The sequence below is a fragment of the Salvelinus sp. IW2-2015 genome, linkage group LG20 (assembly GCF_002910315.2).
Source record: "Salvelinus sp. IW2-2015 linkage group LG20, ASM291031v2, whole genome shotgun sequence".
In the NCBI taxonomy this organism is placed as follows: domain Eukaryota; kingdom Metazoa; phylum Chordata; class Actinopteri; order Salmoniformes; family Salmonidae; genus Salvelinus; species Salvelinus sp. IW2-2015.
This window is the reverse complement of record NC_036860.1, coordinates 17,507,528-17,523,180: the sequence shown is the minus strand read 5'-3', so window position 1 is coordinate 17,523,180 and position 15,653 is coordinate 17,507,528. Positions and strand designations below refer to the sequence as shown.

The 15,653-nt window shown below is 43.2% G+C and overlaps 1 pseudogene; it reads left to right on the top strand.

Annotated features, from left to right (window-relative positions):
- The first annotated feature begins 2,977 nt into the window (after window positions 1–2,977).
- LOC111981807 (phospholipid-transporting ATPase IA-like) overlaps window positions 2,978–15,653 on the top strand; it is a 115,225-nt pseudogene continuing 102,549 nt past the window's right edge.

Here is a 15,653-nt window from a genome sequence, read left to right as displayed (position 1 = left end):
TTTCAGCGAAAGCACCACAAACGATTATGTTAGGTCACCGCAAAATCACAGACAGACAGTCATTTTTCCAGCCAAAGGACAGGAGTCACAAAAAGCAGAAATAGAGATAAAATGAATCACTAACCTTTGATGATCTTCATCAGATGACACTCATAGGACTTCATGTTACACAATACATATATGTTTGGTTCGATAAAGTTAATATTTATATCCAAAAACCTCAGTTTACATTGGCACTGTGTTCAGAAATGCCTCCAAACTATCCGGAGAAATTGCAGAGAGCCAAATAACATAAATACTCATCATAAACTTTGATGAAAGATACATGTTTTACATAGAATTAAAGATACACTTGTTCTTAATGCAACCGCTGTGTCAGATTTCAAAAAGCTTTACGGCAAAAGCACAATATTCAATAATCTGAAAACAGCGTTCAGCCACAAAAGCAAGCCATACAGTTACCCACCAAATTGTGCAGTCAACAAAACTCATAAAAGGCATTATAAATCTTCACTTACCTTTGCTGATCTTCGTCGGAATGCACTCCCAGGACTCCCACTTCCACAAGAAATTTTCGTTTTGTTCGGTAATGTCCATCATTTATGTCCAAATAGCTATTTTTGTTAGCGTGTTTGGTAAACAAATCCAACGTCAGGAAGCGCGTTCACTAAAAGCTGACGAAATGTCCAAAAGTTCCGTAACAGTCAGTAGAAACATGTCAAACGATGTATTGAATCAATCTTAAGAATGTTGTTAACATACATCTTGAATAACGGTCCAACCGGAGAATTACATTGACTTCAGATGAGCGATGGAACAGAGCTCCATCTCATGTGAACGCGCATGGTTAGAGCATGGTCAGGTCATGGCAGACCTGACTAATTCCCCTCTCATTCGGCCTCCCTTCCCAGTAGAGGCATCAGACAAGTTTCTACAGACTGTTGACATCTAGTGGAAGCCGTAGGAAGTGCAAACTCATCCATATCTCGCTGTGAATTCAATAGGATCTTGGTTGAAAATCGACCAGCCTCAGAATTCCAACTTCCTGTTTGGATTTTTTTCTCAGGTTTTTGCCTGCCATATGAGTTCTGTTATACTCACAGACATCATTCAAACAGTTTTAGAAACTTCAGAGTGTGTTCTATCCAATATGAATAATAATATGCATATATTAGCAACTGGGACTGAGGAGCAGGCACATTACTATGGGCACCTCTGTGCACCTTTCATCCAAGCTACTCAATACTGCCCCTGCAGCCATAAGACGTTTTAAGCTGGAAAAACCCAGCAGTGTTGCTGTTCTTGGCACAAACCGGTGCACCTGGCACCTACTACCATACTCTGTTCAAAGGCACCCATTCAACCTCTGAATGGCACACGTACACAATCCATGTCTCAATTGTCTGATGGCTTAAAAATCCTTATTTAAGCTGACTCCTCTTCATCTACACTGATTGAAGTGGATTTAACAAATTACATCAATGAGGGATCATAGCTTTCACCTGAATTCACCTGGTCAGTCTATGTCATGGAAAGAGCAGGTGTTTCTTCATGTTTTGTATACTCAGTGTATAAACTCAGATAATAAGATTGATAATGCTGTTATGAGTGTATACACTCAGATAATAACAGATTGATAATGCTGGCTAGATAGGTTACAGCAAACTATCAGACCACTACTTATGACAGAACTTTGATTACAATACAGCTACAGTATGTCAAGGGGCAGGGCTCCAGACTGCGACTATTTAATCCCATTTTGCGACCCTTTGACTTGGCTATGCAAGTAAAATGTTGAAATGGTAGCATCAGCTGAACATCCATTAGATGGTCACCTCTCTCAAAAGTTTCAAAATGCCTCATTTTTTGGGTGGCTAAAACATGATTTTGTCAAAAAGTAAACAAAGTGCATTATCCTCACAGTTCCTGTAATGAAAGTGTCTGCTGCTGCTGCTGCTGTGACTAGCGAGTCGCTCTCTTTCCCTCTCCCCCAATGTGCACCAGGAGAGAGAAAAAAAGCTTCTGATTGGATAACATTTCAAAATCCAATTGTTCGGGAAATTCACAGCTTTGGAAGCAACTACTGTTGTTCTCAGCTTTCTGTGGGTATATTTTTTATTTGTCATCTCTTAATATTGAGCTCAATAGCAACTATTTTACAACTGAGATATTTGATATCACTTTGAGATACAAAGTGCGGAAAATTCACAATTGCAGAACGGCCCCCCAAAAGTTTTTTTTAAGACATTCATTATATTTAGTGTTAGCGAGTTAATGTGTTTTGAGTTTTCACTTCCTCATGTGTTTGAATTAGCCCCCAAATAAATGTACCTACGATATTAGTGCACATAAAGATGTAGGCAAATTCATCTCTGGAGCCCTATTTTAACAGTAAAATATAACAACAATAACCTATTGTCAAACCACAATTCACGACTATCACTAGTTTAGGTTGCACATCAAAATATCTTGAATCATGCATTCCTGCTTTCTTGAATAGCCTATAATCTCAGTAGTCTATAACACAGTCTAAAGCACTGTGAATGGCTTCATAAGGTGATTACAAATTGTTCCTATTGTGTGATGCTGAGGGGAAAAATTGGTGTGACCAAATCATGTGCTGCCACCAACTGAAAATGTGAGTGGCACCAGTGCCACCAGGGGAAAATGTTTGTCTGGAACCCTGTCAAGGGTATCATGTGTTCTTCTGCCAATTTGGCTGTTTGGAAGAGAATCTTGTGATAAGATGTTTTGCAGAGAAACATATTGGTAGGACAAGGCTATGTATGTTTGTGCAGTGATTTAGGTTTACTATAGGTTAATGAGGCAATCAAAATGTGATGTGACTAAAATGAAAGGGCATTTAGTTGACTAAAATGGCCCACTATTTTCATAATTTTGACAATAACTACACAGAATCATTATTCTAAAGACAAACATGTGAAAGTACAACCTTTTCTCTACGCCCCGTGGCAAAATGTTGTACTCGCAAGGTGTGCCAAAAGGCAAGGCTCTGACTGCGCGTGTGGGTATGGATATGGGTACACAGATTTTTTTGTGGCTCCCATCCCCAACAAAGTTGCCCATCCCAAACATACATCACTGGTGTTTGGTATCCAGTGATTTTACATTGTGGTTTGTTTACATGGCAGTTATTTGCTGGCTGTCCAGACAGTATATGTAATGACTGTGCTGTTTCCAACAGGACACGGTGGTCTACGACCGTTTGGCCGACAGTTCCAGGTATAAAGAGATCCCTCTGAAACACCTGGAGCAGTTTGCCACCGAGGCTGAGTGAGGGAACAGCTCCCCCTGTCTACCTAACACACATAGGACCGATTAAAAAAAAGTTGAGAAAGGCATTCTTCCTTCCTTTTTCCATTGAGGTAAGCATAGATCTGTAAGTGATTGGATAGGTTTAATCAATGTTACTACCCCTTTCCTTTCACCAATCCACTCGATTATTTGATTACTTCAAGGCAGAAAGGTAGGAAGGAGGGATGCGTTTCTGTATTCAAACTTAATATTTTAGTAGATTGCATTGCTTTACCTCTATAAATATACTACCTTCTTGTGAGAGGTTGGCAGAATTGCATTAACATTTCCCTTGTGGAAAAATGTGATGTGGTGTGTGTGTCGTCTGTCCATTATGTCTCAGGGCTGCGTACTCTATGCTTTGCTGTGGCTGAGCTCAGCGAATCATCCTATCAGCAGTGGCTGGAGGTGTTCCACTGTGCCGCCAGTGCCCTGCAGAAACGAGCCTTCAAACTGGAGGAGAGCTATGAGCTTATCGAGAAGGTCAGTCTCACACACACATGCCCGTTCGCCCTCGCACACACACACACACCACATCAGTCCCCATCTAACCCCATACTAACCCCTATCCACCAATCACCATCTTCCCCTATCTCCACAATTATCCTGTAGGTCTGCACCACCAGGTAAAAGTTAGCACAGATTTCTTCACATTTTCAACCCTATGTGGGTCCTAGTGTGGACATTCAGCATATACCGGATAACATTCTCTTGTTCAGCTTTTTTGACAGCCCACTATACCAAGCAGAGCAGGCATAATCAACATGACACCGAATCAAGGTTGAGACAAGCAGTTTCTTAACTTTAATGTTAAAACATTTCAATTTCTTCGCCATTTTAGAAATAATTTTTGCAGCAATCAGGTCCCCAGAAAGGGATTGATCTAGGGACACACCAAGATAAGATACACTCGTTTTAGGTTAAATCTCCTTGCCTGCACAGTTTACCATTATCTTGTCTACCCTACAAACAAAATCGATTTAGTTTTTCCTCCTCTATGTAAACTGTATCCTTCCCTGATATCAGTATGGCTGAATCATATCAGCCAAGATATTCCAATGATGAGCGATCAGCTCTGCAAACAAGATAATTACTGCCTGCTTGGTTCACCCTAAGGACACCAACCCCTTACACAAGGCATCCATTTTAAAACTCTCCACCCATTCCATTGAGTGGTTTGCTGAACACAAATCAGTAGAACCGATTTCAGACCTTCAACTTGATTAAAGGTCCAACGTTTTAGAAATTGAGGCACACTTAACCAGTATGTCTACCACAGAATTTTGCAGCGATACGCCATCCCATCTGGTTTGCGCTTAGTGGGACTATCATTTGTTTTTGAACAGGACAATGACCCAAAACACACCTCCAGGCTGTGTAAGGGCTATTTGACCATGAAGAAGAGTGATGGAGTGCTGCATCAGATGACCTGGCATCCACAATCACCCAACCTCAACCCAATTGAGATGGGAAAGTAAAGTGAAGGGAAAGTAGCCAAGAAGTGCTCTGCATATGTGTGAATTCCTTCAAGACTGTTGGAAAAGCATTCCTCATGAAGCTGGTTGAGAGAATGCAAAGAGTGTGCAAAGCTGTCATCAAGACAAAGGGTGGCTATTTGTGTTATTGTGTTTTTTCATAATTTGGATGTCTTCACTATTATTCTACAATGTAGAAAATAGTAGAAATAAAGAAAAACCCTTGAATGAGTAGGTGTGTCCAAACTTTTGACCGGTACTGTATATAAAACACAGGAAAATAACGTTTTTGACTGCACTGGACCTTTAATGTGGCAGGTGTGATTGCCATAGGGGGAGTAGAACGGATGGAGGTGGAGCAGCAGGAGAAATAATGTACATAGCGGGAGTAGCAAGTGAGAGTTGAGACAGTAGGAGGGAGTAGCGGAGGGAATGTCCATAGGAGGAGTAGCAGAGGGAATGTCCATAGGACATGATCTGGAAGTGCCAGTCAAACACAGACGGCCACACTAGTAAATCAAGTGCAGGGCTCCACTGCCGCCAGACCTTCAGCTCTGCCCAAAACAAAATACTCAAATCACTGTGTCAACACAAAAGTTCTGAGAGGAGGGTGCAGGGATGTGATAAGTCCACTAGGTGGCAGTCTGAGAGAAGGGTCATGTCCCAAAATTCCCTCCTTCCTCCTGAAGTGTGCACTTGCTCACTTCTTCCCACGCCAAAAAGCATTGGATTGGTGGAGGAATGGGCTAATGGCAGTTTCCACCATATTTCTAATACCAGTCATTGCATACATCAGGTGAAGTAGAAAATTGGGATGTAGCTATGGTCGAAGGGTTTAGTAACTGTGACCTCAACATGTACTTTTAGAGCAAATCAAAAGGGAAGCACACCACCACATTACATCTCTTTGCAGAACACTCTTGACAAGCTACTCTCGGACAGCTATAACTTGGTCTTCATTGAAATAAGTTATGCACAAACACACCTTGTGGGGTGGCAGGTAGCCTAGTGGTTAGAGCGTTGGGCCAGTAACCGAAAGGTTGCTAGATTGAATCCCCGAGCTGGGCAGTTAACCCACTGTTCCTAGGCTGTCATTGTAAATAAGAATTTCGTCTTAACTGACTTGTCTAGTTAAATTAAGGTTAAATAAAATTGCAAATTAAACCGTATGCCTGTACATTTATTTTGTAGATGTTCGGGTGAATTTTCAGGGGTCGTCTTGATTGAAACCTATTTGCATTCTTGGGTTCAAATAGGCCTACTGTTTGAAATCTTGCTTTAGCCTGGCTGGAATACCTGCAACATTGTGTCAACGTTAAGACAATGTAGCAACATTCTTTAACGCATCCCTCCCCTCTCTGTGGGGTTTCATATGGCTAGTGGGTTACAGATATACTGCAGCTTGGCCTAGGTCACAAAAAGCATTGGGGTCTCCCAGGTACCCCAGGCCCTTTACTAGCAGATAAATCAAATCAAATTGATTTATAAAGCCCTTCTTACATCAGCTGATATCTCAAAGTGCTGTACAGAAACCCAGCCTAAAACCCCAAACAGCAAGCAATGCAGGTGTAGAAGCACGGTGGCTAGGAAAAACTCCCTAGAAAGTCCAAAACCTAGGAAGAAACCTAGAGAGGAACCAGACTATGAGGGGTGGCCAGTCCTCTTCTGGCTGTGCCGGGTGGAGATTATAATAGAACATGGCCAAGATGTTCAAATGTTCATAGGTGACCAGCAGGGTCAAATAATAATAAATAATAATAATCACAGTAGTTGTCGAGGGTGCAACAAATCAGCACCTCAGGAGTAAATGTCAGTTGGCTTTTCATAGCCGATCATTCAGAGTATCTCTACCGCTCCTGCGGTCTCTAGAGAGTTGAAAACAGCAGGTCTGGGACAGGTAGCACGTCCGGTGAACAGGTCAGGATTCCATAGCCGCAGGCAGCATGGCCAGGTGGACTGGGAACAGCAAGGAGTCATCAGGCAAGATAGTCCTGAGGCATGGTCCTAGGGTTCAGGTCCTCCGAGAGAGAGAAAAAAAAAGAAAAAAGAGAGAAAGAAAGAAAGAGAGAAAGAGAGAGAGAGAGAGAGTTAGAGAGAGCATAACTACTCCAGATATAACAGACTGGCCTTAGCCCCCCGACACATAAACTACTGCAGCATAAATACTGGAGGCTGAGACGGGAGTGGTCGGGATAACACGACCCAAAGTCCCTCGCCCGTGACGGCCCCCTCTCTCTCTCTCACACAACCACTGTGCCGTGACTACAACTGGCCCCTAAGTTTCCCCCCTATTCCTGCCCCCCTCACCCTAACCCCAAATCCCCTAATCCATTCCCCAGCGTTGGAGGGGTGGAAAAACAAGCGCAGCAGACTCGAGTGAAAAAACAGGGAGTAAATGAATGAGTGACACAGTCCAACCCCTCGCATGACGTTGTAAAGCCCCTTCTCTTGTCAGATTTTCTCCTTCTTATTACCACATTTTTTGTTCTCTTCCTCTATAGAACGTGCATGTTCTAGGGGCCACGGCCATCGAGGACAAGCTTCAGGACAAGGTGCCTGAGACTATTGAGACCCTGATGAAGGCTGACGTCAAGATCTGGATTTTGACTGGGGACAAGCAGGAGACGGCCATCAACATTGGTAAGACTGGACAAAGAGTCGAAGTGGACCATAAGAAAGAGATCTGACCAGAAAACATCAAAATAACATCAAAATGATGTCCTTCCCTGACATTGTGAAATGAAACATCTATACCTGATTGTGATCTGGGTAGGTGATGTCTCTACGACCAGGAAGACAGTTGAGATGAGAAAATGACGCCATTAAGACGTTTCCTGTGGATATAATTCCCGCACCAGCCACATTGTTGTTGTATTTTATGTCCCTTTGGATAAAAGGATCCGATAAATGACCATATTATATTTTATTAGCTTACCTTTGAACAATATCCCAGGTATGAGTAGCTAATTTCAAGATTGGCATACATTTAGAGCACTCGAAAAACAGGCACGGATGAATTAATCATAAAAGTGTTCATTCAGATGGAGACACACAGGTGAGACAGGAGTAAGGAAACGAGACATATCCTGGGCAGCCAGCGCAGTCAGCACTGTGGCCATTCCTCATGGAATGCAAAACGGTGTATTGACAAGCAGATTTTCTCTATAAAAGTTGGCAGCACAACTCGCTTCAAAATGCATGTGATGTGTTGCTACACCACATGGCATGGACAGGAATAACATAAGTATGTACACATACACACACACCCCCTCTCACATACATACCTGTCAGCCACAGGGGTTCCAAAGTTACCGCTGCTGTCAACGCACCAGAGAGCTGACGTTAGGCATGTGCACCCTCCCCATGTTCCCCCTCAAAGCGCATGGTCACTATAAGTCCTCAGATGTGGCCGTTTTAGTAAAATGGCTAAGAACGTGCCGGCCTCGCTTAGCTAGCAAGTTAGCAAACCAAATGCATAGCTGGAGCCCTGAGCTGAAGATAATTTCTTTGGCACATCTTAGATAGTTTTAAGCAGTGTTGTAGCAACCACAAAAGTAAATAAATGCATGTTTTTGACAGTACTGAAAATCATACCGTGGGTATTTCAAAATGTATACGGTATTCTACCCAAGCCTGTTTTCTCCCTTCTCCTCCTCTTCCTCTGCCTGAAAATAAAACACCCTCTGCCTAGGTTGGTGGTTCACCTTTTGTGGCGAAGGGGGGCTGACGAACTAGACTCTGTCCCGTTCTCCGTGTTCTTCTGTTCCCAGCCTGCTTGTGGCAGCCGATGTCGTGAAAAGGCAACGCAAACACTGGCCTACCCTAACAACCCACTGGCCTACCCTAACAACCCACTGGCCTACCCTAACAACCCACTGGCCTACCCTAACAACCCACTCTCTCCTCAACTACACCCTAACTTCACCATGCCCAGATTAAGTTGAGTGCCACCCCCACCCTCCCCCCTAAAGCCCACTGCCCCGGCAGCAACTTTTTACCCCTTTTTTCTCCCCAATTTTGTGATATCCAATTGGTAGTTACAGTCTTGTCCTATCGCTGCAACTCCCGTACGGACTCGGGAGAGGCGAAGGTTGAGAGCCATGTGTCCTCCGAAACACGACCCTGCCGAGCCGCACTGCTTTTTAACACACTGCTCGCTTAACCCGGAAGCCAGCCTCACCGTACAGCTGGTGAATGAAGTCAGCTTGCAGGCACCTGGCCCCCCAGAAGGAGTCGCTAGAGCGCGATGGTACACGGAAATGCCGGCCGGCCAAACCCTCCCATAACCCCTGGATGTGTATGTGTGTGTGTGTGTGTGTGTGTGTTGTGTGTGTGTGTGTGTGTGTGTGTGTGTGTGTGTGTGTGTGTGTGTGTGTGTGTGTGTGTGTGTGTGTGTGTGTGTGTGTGTGTGTGTGTGTGTGTGTGTGTGTTCAAGCACATGTGTGTGTGTGTGTAATTCTCTCTCAGACACAGTCCCACCCAAACACTCATGCAGATCTAGGTTTTATGGTAAGCCCTCAAATTGAAACAGGAGTCATTTCCAAGCTTGACGAAGCCCACAGATGTTCCACTCTGATATTGCCGCTCACTAGGGAGCCATGTTTAACAAACAAAGGTCTAACTGCCCCCTTAAAACAGAAAACAGACATGTAACCCGGAGAATTAGTCTTGTCTTTATAGACTTTGATGGACTCAATACTGTTACTGTGCACCTAATGAAGTTCCAAGAATTTGTTGTCTTTTTCATCCCATTGGTACTTAAGCTAATAACATCGAAGTAAACAGAGAGCTCAATTTCAGGAGGGAGTACATATAACATATTACTTCTCCTACATTTGCTCTTTTGTATTAAAGTTTATTTTAAAAAGATAATCATAATACAGTGTATTCGGAAAGTTTTCAGACCCCTTGACCTTTTCCATATTTTGTTACGTACAGCCTTAATCTAAAATGGATTAAATCGTTTTTTCCCCTCATAAATCTACACACAATACCCCATAATGACAAAGCAGAAACAGGGTTTTAGAAATGTTTGCAAGTGTATTAATAATAAACTGATTTCACATTTACATAAGTATTCAGACCCCTTTACTCAGTACTTTGTTAAAGCACCTTTGGCAGCGATTACAGCCTTGAGTCTTCTTCGGTATGACGTAACAAGCTTGGCACACCTGTATTTGGGAAGTTATCCCATTCTTCTCTGCAGATCCTCTCAAGCTCTGTCAGGTTGGATGGGGAGCATTGCTGCACAGCTATTTTCAGGTCTCTCCAGAGATGCTCGGTAAGGTTTATAGTCTGGGCTCTGGCTGGGCCACACAAGGACATTCAGAGACTTGTCCCGAAGCCACTCCTGCGTTGTCTTAGCTGTGTGCTCAGGGTCATTGTCCTGTTGGAAGGTGAACCTTCACCCCAGTCTGACGTCCGGAGCGCTCTGGAGCAGGTTTTCATCAAGGATCTCTCTGTATTTTGCTCCGTTCATCTTTGCCTCAATCCTGACTAGTCTCCTAGTCCCTGCCACTGAAAAACATCCCCACAGCATGATGCTGCCACCACCATGTTTCACCGTAGGGATGGTGCCAGGTTTCCTCCAGACGTGACTCTTGGCATTCAGGCCAAAGAGTTCAATCTAGGTTTCATCAGACCGGAGAATCTTGTTTTTAGATCTTAAGGTGCCTTTAGTTGCCTTTTTAGCAAACTCCAAGCGGGCTGCCATGTGCCTTTTACTGAGGATCCTTCCGTCTGGCCACTCTACCATGAAGGCCTGATTGGTGGAGTGCTGTAGAGATGGTTGTCTTTCTGGAAAGTTCTCCCACCTCCACAGAGGAACTCTAGAGCTCTGTCAGAGTGACCATCGGGTTCTTGGTCACCTCCCCGACCAAGGCCCTTCTCTCCCGAATGCTCAGTTTAGCAGGGCGGCCAGCTCTAGGAAGAGTATTGGTGGTTCCAAACTTCTTCCATTTAAGAATGATGGAGGCCACTGTGTTCTTGGGAACCTTCAATGCTACAGACATTTTTTGGTATCCTTCTCCAGATCTGTGCCTTGACACAATCTTGTCTCGGCTCTCTACAGACAATTCCTTCGACCTCATGGCTTGGTTTTTGCTCTGACATGCACTGTGAACTGTGGGACCTTATATAGACAGGTGTGTGCCTTTCCAAATCATTTCCAATCAATTGAATTTACCAAATCAAGTTGTAGAAACATCTCAAGGATGATCAATGGAAACAGGATGCACCTTCGAGTCTCATAGTAAAGGGTGTGAATACTTATGTAACTAAGGTATTTCTGTTTTTTATTTGTAATAAATGTGCAAACATTTTGAAAAACCTGTTTTCACTTTGTCATTATGGGGTTTTGAGTGTAGATTGCTGAGGATTTTTTTTGTTTTTATCCATTTTTTTCCATGTGGAAAAAATATAATGCATGATGGCATGAACAATCTTTTTCTTCATGACTTTAGTATGTTAGATGTTTGATGTTTGCACAAGATGACATTGCAGCTCATCTCTTGTTTCAGTTGTCTCTCTCCAGGATACTCCTGCAAACTTCTGACCAAGAATATGGGCATTCTGGTGATAAACGAAGACACACTTGACGTGAGTACAGCAGACTGAAGATCTGTTTTCAATCTACATTATTATTATTATAACATTGAACAGGGGATGTGCTATAGTAACTGCGTAGGTAACTCTTATCGGACAAGTTCAGGTTGTCCCTCTCCGTTTAGGTCAGTTTTCTTCCATTTGTTAGTGAATAGAACCCTATAATACAGTCCCTTATTACTGTCACGCCCTGACCTTAGAGAGCTTTTTTATTTCTCTAATTAGTTAGGTCAGGGRGTGATTTGGGTGGGCATTCTATGTTTTCTATTTCTTTGTTTTTTGCCGGATATGGTTCCCAATCAGAGGCAGCTGTCTATTGTTGTCTCTGATTGTGAATCATACTTAGGTAGCCTTTTTCCCACCTGGTTTTGTGGGTAATTATTATTATCTGTGTGTGTTTGTGTGCGCCACGGTTGCGTCACGTTCGGTTTCTGTTTACCTTTTTTTTTTGTGAAGGTTTCACTTTATTAAAGATGTGGAATTACAAGCTGCGCCTTGGCTCATCTATGACGGGGAGTTTGAAGACAGTGATCGTGACAATTACCCTTAAAAGTTATTTTGTTGAACTGTTTTCAAGGAAATGTAGTTATTTTAGGATTGTTAGTGTTAATGCTGTCAATCTGCATAATCCAAACGCTCCATCTCAACCCCAATTATAATCATAATCCATCCCTGTGTGTGAAACAAAAACACGAATCTGGTTTGGCTTGTACCCTGGAGCCCGCTCAGAATGTAAAAAACACAGTCTTTGTGCCAAAGGTTGGTAAGTCACCACCACAATTGCCTTGACCGACAATGTAATCCCACTTAAAACAGGGCTCGGTGTGTCCCCCAATCAGCTAGTGCTTTTGATGACTATTAGCGACGTATCCTGAAAACTCAGATGAAGGGAGTATAAATGACGGCTTCAGAAGGTTGTAATAGTGCAGAGTTCAGTTCATGCTAGGCACAACTAAGTTTGTTAATTTGTGTTTTTTTTAAGTTTCTAGAAGCGAAGAAGCTGGGTGTTCCATGATGTCATATCCTGTGTTTAATCGATTGGTTGCTTACTGTGTAATCAGTCATAACTTGCCATTGGCTAGTTATGACTGGTTAATCACTTTGTTTTTGTCATGATTTGTATTTGTCGTATTGTGGAATTCCCACCTGGTTTTGTGGGAACATTTACAAAAAAAGGGTCAAAATAGTTGACTAACAAACAATAATATGGTGCATTAAAACTCATTGCAGGAACAAGGCGTAATGTTAACTTTAAACCATAGTGTTTGCTTTAGTGTTTGAAGAAGACTAGTCCTGTCAGCGTGTTGTCAGACAAACTCTGACAAACCACAAATGTGATCTTGCATGTTGCTAAACCAACTACCGTCATAGTCGGTGACGTTGAACTTGGCTTTACTGTTGCTTTCTTTGTTCCTTAGTCTTTTTCTTCCTCTTCTCGTTGTCTTTGGATTCTCTTTCTCTTCTGTAACTGTCACGTTCGTCGTAATGTGGATGAAGAGAGGAAGACCAAGGCGCAGCGTGATACGAATACATTCTTCTATTTATTAATAACGAAACGAAGAACACTTAAACAAACTAATTAAAACAACAAAACGAACGTGAAGCTATATATATATATATATATATTTGTTGCTTGCAGACACAAGCAACAAATACATAGACAATAACCCACGAAATACCCAACGTAATATGGCTGCCTAAATATGGTTCCCAATCAGAGACAACGGTAATCAGCTGCCTCTAATTGAGAACCAATCTAGGCAACCATAGACATACAAACACCTAGACTAGTAAACACCCCATAAACATACAAAACCCCTAGACAAGACAAAACACATACATCCCCCATGTCACACCCTGACCTAACCAAAATAATAAATAAAACAAAGATAACTAAGGTCAGGGCGTGACAGTAACAACCCACTCTGTTGTGTAAGTTGCCTCTAGTGACCACAGTGCAGATGCCTCTATGTCAAACCCATAGTTGAAGAGATGTCTCGATCCAGAGTGAAGTGAACCCCAGCCAGTCACAGGGCCGGGGCCGAGGTTGGGGCTGGAGGCTCTGACTGTGCCTTGTGGGATGTCGGTCAGCACATAACCAGAGCCCAGAATGCCTTCTTTTGCATGATGTAGAAAACTCAACAGAAGGTGGCCCGGGTGGGCCTCCAGCCGAACCCCCTTTTAACCCTCTTTAAAAGCAGAGCAGTAGAGGGGGAAGAGGTAAGCGGGCCCCTGCAGGGACAGTCTTGTCTGTTGTCGTGGGGGACGGAAAGGAGGAGAAGAAACCACTGCTGCACTCCTCCAGGAGAGGAAGCGAGGGAACAGAGCCGTGGACGGAGGAGGACCCGCTCACTGTGTGTGTCGGAGCAGGAGGGAGGGATGAAGGGAGGGAATGTAGAAAGGGAGGAGGGGATACAGCGATGACGGACGGCCTTCACTCTGTCAACCGGCTGGTTGGCATGATAAATGAAGTGGAGGTAGAGAAGAGAGGACGGCCCCTTTGAAATGTCAGCTCCCATTCGCCTGTGGCTCAAGAGATGCTCATATAAGGTTGTTTGTAAAACATGGAGGAATTATGGAGGAATTATCTCACCCCACCCCTCCATTCGGGCTCAATGAACAGAGGTCCTGCCATCGGTGCTGCTGGGAATTGGAGTTGCTCTTATGTTGCGCCTGAGAGTAATTATTATATTTTTTCCCCCATGTTTACAAACAGTTATCATAGAGATGGGGACGTGTTCGGCGGCTTGAAGCAGGCTGAAATCTCTTCAGTGCTAAATCTTCCAACCCCCCCGAGACCTGAAGTGAAATGTGCAGGAAGTAGAATCTTCAACTTCAGCTCAGTGACTGAGATAGTCAAAGAGAGTGAACGCAGTGCAAAGGAGCCTAGGATTGCGCTCACGCTTTCAGCTATCAGGGTTTCCATTAGCTGGTAATTGGCAGCTTTTGGCTGATAAAATAAATGAAAAGCCGGTAAGTAAAATTATAGCCAGCCATATTGTCCGGAGAGAAAGCGAGAGAGGAGGCTTTGCCTAGGCTACTGTTTATTGCAAAGATTAACGCCTTTTTCATTTAAGTAAAATGAACAAAAATATAAACGCAACATGTAAAGTGTTAGTTCCCTGTTTTTTCATGAGCTGAAATAAAAGATCCCAGAAAGGTTCCATGTGCACAAAAAGCTTATTTCTCTAAAATTGTGTACACCAATTTGTTTACATCCTTGTTAGTGAGCATTTTTCCTTGGTCAAGATAATCCATCCACCTGACAGGTGTGGCATATCAAGAATCAGATTAAATAGCATGATCATTACACAGGTGCACCTTGTGCTTGGGACAATAAAAGGCACTCTGAAATGTGCAGTTTTGTCACACAACACAATGCCACAGATGTGTCAAGTTTTGAGGGAGCTTACAATTGGCATGCTGACTGCAGGAATGTCCACCAGAGCTGTTGTAAGAGAATTGAATGTTCATTTCTCTACCATAAACCATCTCCAATGTCGTTTTAGAGAATTTGGCAGTAAGTCCGACTGGCCTCACAACCGCAGACCACGTGTAACCATGCCAGCCCAGGACCTCCACATCCGGCTTCTTCACCTGCGGGATCGTCTGAGACAAGCCACCCTGACAGCTGATGAAACTGAGGAGTATTTCTGTCTGTAATAAAGCTCTTTTGTGGGGAAAAATGAATTCTGAATTCTCCCAAGTGGGTGAGTCTATGCCCTCCCAGGCCCACCCATGGATGCGCCCCTGCACAGTCATGTGAAATCTATAGATTAGGGCCTAATTCATTTATTACAATTGACTGATTTCCTTAAATGAACTATAGCTCAGTAAAATCATTGAAATTGTTGCATGTTGTGTTTATTTTGTGCAGTATAGTTCGGTCCTTGAACTGTTCTTGTCTATTAATGTTCAGTTTTATGTCATATTTCATGTTCTGTGTGGACCCCAGGAAGAGTAGCTGCAGCTAATGAGTATCCTAATAAAATTCCCCAAAAATACCAAATATTAATATTAAAGCCTTGAATCTTATAGGGATCTCACTGTCACCACTGGTCATCTAGCCAGCATGGTTGCATCGGTTTCCATTGGTATTAGGTAGGTAGCTAGGTAGCTAACGCTGGCTAGCTAACGCAAGCTGATTATCATGTAGCAGCCATTGCTGACTAACGTCAATACACCATAGTCGTGGATCCGCAAAATCAAGCAAATGGTACTGAACTCATGACAAAATCATCTTTCGACATTGTAGTGGCT